A 7432-nucleotide genomic window follows, 5' to 3' on the forward strand; every position below is an offset into this window, starting at 1 on the left:
TAGCTACCTCGGGATGCTGGGGATCAGGTGGGCTGGGTTGTCCTAGGATCTCCCCGTTGGCAGGGGAAGCACCTGCAGTTCGTGTGCTCCTAACGAAGGAGGTAACAAGTGCCTCGCCTTGAAGTGGGATGAGCCTGGGCTATGCAGAAGGATTTGCTTCTTGATATCATGGTGAAATGGAGAGAGCTCAAAGCAATGAATTGCCAGCCAGAACTAGACCCTTAACAACAAAAGAGGAGGATTATTGAGAGCTCTGTGATTGCAGAAGCATCTGTGAAGATGTTTTAAGAGCTCCGTGCCCCCTCAACGCAGCCCCTTTTGAGGAAATCTTTCTACAGCAACTTCTCTCTCTTCAGCAGTTGCACAACAGCCTTTGGCTCCTTGCAGAGCAGGGAAAGGGCAGGTTCATCCCCTCCTTCCTTACTTCTGCAGGAGAGGAAGCCAGTCCTGCCCTGCTGACTGGTGTCCAGTGGCAGGACCGTCTCTGATCCAGGAGCTGAGCTGGCCAGGCAAACCCATGGGCTGCTCTGCTGAGGAGTGTGGGGTGAAGATGCTTCTTCCAGGTCAGTTCTCTCGCATCAGAGGCAGCCCCAGGGGTGTGGAACACACAGCACCATGGGCCAAGGGTTCCTAGTTTGTTAATGATGCCCGCATTTCTCTGTATGGAGCAGGGCAGTGGGTGCACAGAATAGACAGTCATTCCTTCGGTATCCCCCTCTGAGGCTGAGGGATATGCAGCCTGAGGCTGGCTGCTGGCAGAGGACAGTGGCATTTGCCACCATCACATTCTCAACAAGTCATGCAAGGTGGGTGCCCCTGTGCTGTGACGGTGGCTGGATACCACAGCTCCAGTCCCAGCACGGGGATGCTGCAGCGGTCACCTCTAACGCCTCCTCTCTGAGCCACAGCGAGCTCCAGAAGGCAAGGTGTCCAAGCCTCCTCCAGGGAGTTATTTACAAAAGATGAATGTGATCCGCTGGGATCATTAAGGGGAAATGAAGAAAGGGCAGTGATATCTGCACCCCCAGGAGAAAAATACATCTCTGGTAACTGAGTGCAAGCAAGGCCGTGTAAGCCTCTGCCGCCCGCTCGCGTTGGTGATACACGGCTCAGGAAGGTGATCACTTTTCCCCCCATGTCCTCCGAGGAAGCTGCTCTGTCACCAGAAAGCTGACTCCTCTAACCTCGTCTGCCACAGCTAATATCCCAGCTCCCTGCGTCCTTCCATTTACCAAGCCCTTGAGCTTTCTTTAGGGTTGGTATCAGGCTCTCGCTGCTCAGTGTAATCTCAGTTTGGCATCTCTGCTCTTTGTGCTCAGCGCAAAGGCAGCAGCTGTGTCTTTTTGGGGGTTTCTTGCTGTGCCATGGTGCTCCCCTCGGTGCTTTCTCCTTGCTGCCTCCCAGCCCATCCCGGGAACGTTTTCCAGCGTCCCAGAGGTGACTTAGGCTTGTGGTCTGCAGCAGCAGGTATTCCTCTGAGCTTCCAGGCAGCTGTCACAGCTGTGTGTTGCCACAGCCAGAGAACTTAGAGAAACAAAATAATTGTATTTTATTTGGCCGTGGAATCTTGCTCTTGGGCAGTCAGTGGGGGCTGAAAACTCACACATCCCAGCCTGGGCTTTCTCCTGGCACCATGGTCCTTTTCTGGGTGAGCATGGATTTAATGACCATTCTTCAAATTCTTAGGGAAAGACTTTGGGCTTCGCAAAGCTGGATCCAACACAGGTGGGCAGAGCCTGAAGCAGTTGGGATACACAGCTGTGGTACCAACAAGGTGAGGAGAAACTGGGGTGTCCCTGCACAGTGATGGCACAGCCCCAGCCTTACAGAGGGCCTCAGCCCAGCCTGCCCACGCTGATGCTGGAACCCAGGTACAGAGGGGGCGTCAGCCTCAGGCATTTGATGTCATGACAAGGAAGGGTAAAATATGGGAGCAGGAGCTGAGTGCCTCAGCGTTTGCCTCTTCTGCCAATGCCTTTGCCAGTCGTTTGCCATCAGGATGCCAAGCGGTCGTTCTTAGACATCCCTCATCCATTGCCAGCGGCAGCGAGTGCCTGTGGCTCGGGGATTGTTAACTGCCCTGTCCAGCCACGCCGTGGTTTTATGGACATATATTTTTCATCTGTCCCCGTCGCTGCTGTAGAGGAGCTGCTCAGGTGAGCATGAATTAGCCCAGCTGTTGGCTGGCGGGGAGAGAGAGCAGACACCAGCCATTCCTAAGCAGAATGCATCCCCTCGGCTAGCGCTTTAACCACGGTAATTGGAGAAGTTTTAATCCTTCTTCTGCTGGGGGAAGCACGCCTGGCTAAGAGAAACGATCCACCCCGACTTATCCCCGGCTGAGTCAGGCTGCAGCAGCTTCCTCCGCGGTCAGGAGAGTCACTCACCTTTAGCCAGGAACCAGGCAGCTGTTGAAATCCCTTCACATTGCACGCAAATTAGGCATTGAAAATACTCATTACAGCCAACATGACACGCCTTCATTATTCCAGAATAATTGTCTGAAAGGCTCAGCTCGCAGCGCAAGCTTCACTTGGTGCAGAAATGTGATAAAAAGAAAACAGGAAGTGCAATCAATGCTTGTAATCCTTTTAAATAAAAAGGTACTTGCTAGTAGCTGCCAACATCTTTAAAAAGCTGTGATTTCCCTGGAGAGAGCCCTTATCAGCTATGACTGCATGTCATTCTGGCTGTCTGTCAATCCATCAGACTTCAGTGCCACTGACATTAAGAAGCCAGGCGTTAAGATTATCACATTTAGCCATAATGTAGCACAGATTGTGTTGACATTTGGAAAGTATTCCACCACAGGAGCCATTTGACTTCAATACCTTCTTCCCAAAGGAAAAAAAAAAAAAAAAAGAAACAGCAAACTCACTTTGAACTGTTCCAGGGAGGGAGCCCACTCTGCCTGCAGGGTGCTGGGTGGCCGTGCCACCCTGCCATGGTGGTGAGGAGGATGATGGTGTGATGGCTGCGAGGAGGAGGAACCCGGGCACGTGGGACCTGGCTCCAAAGGGGCTGTCAGCCAGCCAAAAGCTGCACTCATCTGCTTGTAGCTTCCTCCAGAGCCCTGCCATGTGGCTCCACAAGGTCCCTCAGCCCCACACGCATGGAATCCAGGCAGTGCTTGCTGTGGATGTTCAACCCCAGTGCCCCTGCCCTGCAGTAGGGGCTGATTCTCAGAAACACATCTCTCCAGCGCCTTCGCCATCCCCAGGTCCTGGTTTGAGCAACACAGGATTAATTTTTATTTCAGTAGTTTTACTTTTCAGTCAGGGTCTCTTCTAACGCTTGGGAAAACTGCATTTTTGGAAGACTCTGGCATCTGAATTTGTGAAAAATATTTACTTTATCACCGGCTCTGGTGTACGGGTCTCAAGGTCTCAGTGTTTTTATGCTCAGCAGGTGCAGGGATGAAGAGGAGCGAGACCTGGGCACTTGACCCAAGCTGCCAGCAGGATTATTTCATACCATGAACATCACATTCAATAGAAATTAGAGAGTTTGCTGAGAAGGTCTCTCTCTCCCTTGATGGCTGCCATCCTGAGAATTTCTTGCCCCAGTGACCAGAGCCATGAGGCTTCCCCTTCATCCCAAAGCCATAGTGCTCGCGGTGCCCAACTGCTGGGAGCGCACAGCTTCCTATGACAGAATGGGCTGAGGATAATCCTTATATATTTTGTATTGGTGTCAGGATCAATACTGGTTCTTTAGTATTATTAATGTTAATAATTAAGTATTATTCTATTAAATATTTCAACCCTTAGGATTCATTTTTCCGTGATTGCCCTTTCTGGGTAGGGAGGGCTCATCGGGTGATAGAATAATTGTCTAAACAACAATAAATTGTTGTGGCTTCTTCAAACCATAACAACCTGGCGAGAAACACACTTGTACGTTTGTTGGCCCAGGACATGTCCCCCGTGCACGCCCTGGGCAGCCATGGTGCAGCACCAGGAGAGCATCACCCCGTGCACACACCACGGGGACAAAGGCTTCATCCCTCCTCCTGGCACACCTCCTCCTGGGAAGGCCTCTTCCCAAAACAGAGGGGGGGATATTCCAGGCCATGTGCTGGGGTGGGGGGAAGGCTACGGCATAGAAACAATGGTAAATGACCTGAAATGAACTGATTAATCTCTTTAAATAACTGTGAAACCATTTTCCAGAAAAAGTTAATCTACTCTAAATGGCTCTGGTGCTTTTCCTGGGCTCCAATCAATATGTGGTCTCTTGCTTTTCATGTGTGATTCACAGTAATTGCAAAAGAGCATTTTCTGAAGAAAATTACATTCTGCAAGCAGAAATGCAAAGAGACACTAGGACCAATTAGCATTAAATCCCAGAACAAGGCACGCTGTCGGGCGCACGGGCGAGCTGGAGATGCTGCAGCACCACAGCTCAGTGTCCTGGGTTCCTCTCCAGGAAGGCACTGGAGATGCTGGAGTGTGTTATGTCCAACTGGCTTGTTTGGGAACCTCTGCTGCTTCTAGGACTGCCTGTGGACCCTCAGCTGCAGAGAGAAGGTGGCTGCAGGCCTACAAGGTTAGGCAGAGACTCTTCCCTTTCCTGCCACCATGGGAACAGACACATGTTCAGAGGTGATGTAGCCCAGCTGCAGGCCAGACCCCCAGGTTTCTCCTATCCCCTTCATCTCCTTTACGAGATGCTTAGGTTTACAAGAGCTGTTGGGTTTGCCCTATCCTCGCCCAGCCTGCTGGCACTTGCCCACACAACTGGCTCCTGGTTTGCTGTGGAGGGCTGGCGTGGGGCGGGCAGGGGGCAGACAGGCAGATGGGTGGGCAGGCAGATGTGGAGAGGTTGGTGCTGGTCTCTTCTCACAGGCAATTAGCGATAAAACAAGAGGGAATGGATTCAAGCTGCGACAGAGTAGGTTTGGACTGGATATTAGGAAAAAATTCTTCATAGAAAGAGTGGTCAGACACTGGAATAGGCTTCTCAGGGAGGTGGTTGAGTCACCATCTTTGGATGAGTTTAAGAGTTGTTTAGATGTGGTGTTAGGGGATATGGTGTAGGGGAGAACTTTGTAGAGTGGAGTAGATGGTTGGACTCAATGATCCCGAGGGTCTTTTCCAACCTGGATGGTTTTATGATTCTATGTCCCCAGCAGGGCAGAGCTTCCCTGAGGCTGCCCAACATGGGGTGCAGAGGTCCAGCCCAGCCGCCAGCTGTGGCTACCTGAGGGGAGGACAGGCACTCCCTTCCAAAGGAGTCCCTTGCTTTTCTGTCATCTGCTGTGAAAACAGAGCATAATTTTCCAGGATGTCATTCTAATTCTAGTGGGAGAGCTTATTTCTTGTGATTTACCCATAAAAAAAGCCTGGTGACTTATGGCTGTGTGTCTGTGGGTTTGCCCATCAATCCATCACAGGGGCTGCGGGCGGGCTCTCCGCAGGGCAGGGGGAGCGGGATGCGGGGACTGAGGTGAGTGTGCCACTGTGATTGACACGCTGCTTTTACCATCCGTAAAGCTTCTGACATATTCCTTTTGGCTCGGTGCAGATCTGTGCTGCTGAGCTCCAGCACAAATGTCATTAAAACATGTTCTACCCATGGTACCTATAAATAATTGAGGCAGCAGGTCTGCACTGAGCTCTGCGCTGCAGCTCTCTGCTCCTCCGCTGAGGGGGCCCAGGAAGACGACCTTTTCTTCTCCCAGCTGCCATCTCTGAAACAAAAGGGTGCCTGGCACTTCGTCCCCACCCTCACTTCTCTGCTGGATCGCCCAGGCCATGCAGGATGCTCCCAGGGCTTGGTGGAGTCCGGTGTGCTCCCTGCAGTGAGGTGAGCAGGGAAATCCATGGCTGAGAACGTTTGTGGCTGCTGTGGCCTTGGCAGTGCCTGATATGAAACAACCAGTCCATGAGCACAGCTTTCCTTCCCTGGCCAAGGCTGGTGAGAACATCCCATCTTTGTATGAGACCATCCTGTCTTCGTGTGAGACCCACCAGGCTGCTGGCACTGTGGGGCAGTGCAATCAGTGCCTGTCACCCGTCCTGCTCGTGGGACAGACCCACCTCAGCCCTTTTGCATGTCCTGGCACAAAGGGCAAGTGCCATCCTTGATCCAGACTCCTGTGGGCCAGCAGGCACGGAGCGTGGGCTGGCAGAGGAGCTTGCAGGCAAGGCAGCAGCGTGGGAGACAGCAGCGTGGGACACAGCAGCAGGCTGCTCAGCCCCTGTGAGCAGGACCCTGTCTCTGGTGAGAGGGGCAAGTTCACACCTTCAGCATCACCCCCCCATCGCGTAGGTGCTGGCTCCATCCCTGCCCACGGGCAAGTTGCTTCTTTTCTCCCTGCTCGTGACAGCCACCAGCTCCCCCGTGTCAGTGGGAGTCATTAACAAGCCTGGTGCTGGGAACACGCAGCGTCGACACCGAGCGCTGCTATCACTGCTTAGTGCTGCTGGAAGCATCATCCCTGCGTGATGCCATCTTCACCCCCCCGCAGCCTGGTGCCCTCCCACCCAGGCTTCTTCCAGCCCTCTCAGGGCATCCAGGTGGGCACACACGTGGGAGAGAGCAATATTACGGGGCACACCCCCATTGCCCAGCACGGAGCCGTAGCTGGGTGTTCTGGTGATGGAGAAGCACCCTCCTGCCCCAGCACCAGATCTCTGCCACCACGTCCCGGGGCCAGGCTGGCAGCACAGGGCAGCAGGGCTGAGCATGGCCACCCTGTCCCAGAGCCCACAACAGCCGTGGGCACGTGCCGGTGTCTGCGTGTGGAGGATGCAGCCATGCAGAAGAGTGTGTGTGTGTGTGTGTGTGTGCGCCGAGGCACAGCCGCTGCGCCGTGCAGCGTGCATATGCCCTGACAGATCATGAAGGTATATTAAATAGCAGCTGTCGGGCTCTTTCTGAGCACAGCAGTAACACAGTTGGGACCATTGTGATGTCTTCTTAATTTAAACTCGTGTTGTCTTTCAGCCACGTGCTAATGAGGGCTAATGGGGAGATCAGCTTGCTGTTTGCCAGCCTGGCTGCGTGCTGTGCCATGGCCCCGTCACTCCTGCAACCTGGCTGTCCTCGCTAGCTGGTTTCTGTCCCTGCTTTGCTGCTCCAGTGGGGAGGGGGGCTCGGGGTCTGCTCCCCAGGGAGTGAGCTCCAGCTTGACATGTCAAAACCTGCTCAGCTGAGCCATCTTCTCTGACCACGGAGCAGCAGGACTCATTTGGGGAGTTAAGCCTCCTTGAGCCTCCTCCATGGGCAGCCCCCACAGTCTCCAGGGTCTCTTGCAGCATCAACAGCCCCCAGAGCCCTGAGCAGACCCTGTGGCTGGGACAACTGTGCTGGTGGCATGGCCCTTCCTGACCCTGGAGCTCCAGGATAGCTGCACCCTTGGGACCTTCCTTGTGGAGAAAGGGCAGCTGAACGTTGGTGCAGCCCATGTCAGCCCCTCGTACTGCCC

The sequence above is a fragment of the Calidris pugnax genome, unplaced genomic scaffold, assembly GCF_001431845.1.
Source record: "Calidris pugnax isolate Ruff unplaced genomic scaffold, ASM143184v1 scaffold118, whole genome shotgun sequence".
Lineage (NCBI taxonomy): Eukaryota > Metazoa > Chordata > Aves > Charadriiformes > Scolopacidae > Calidris > Calidris pugnax.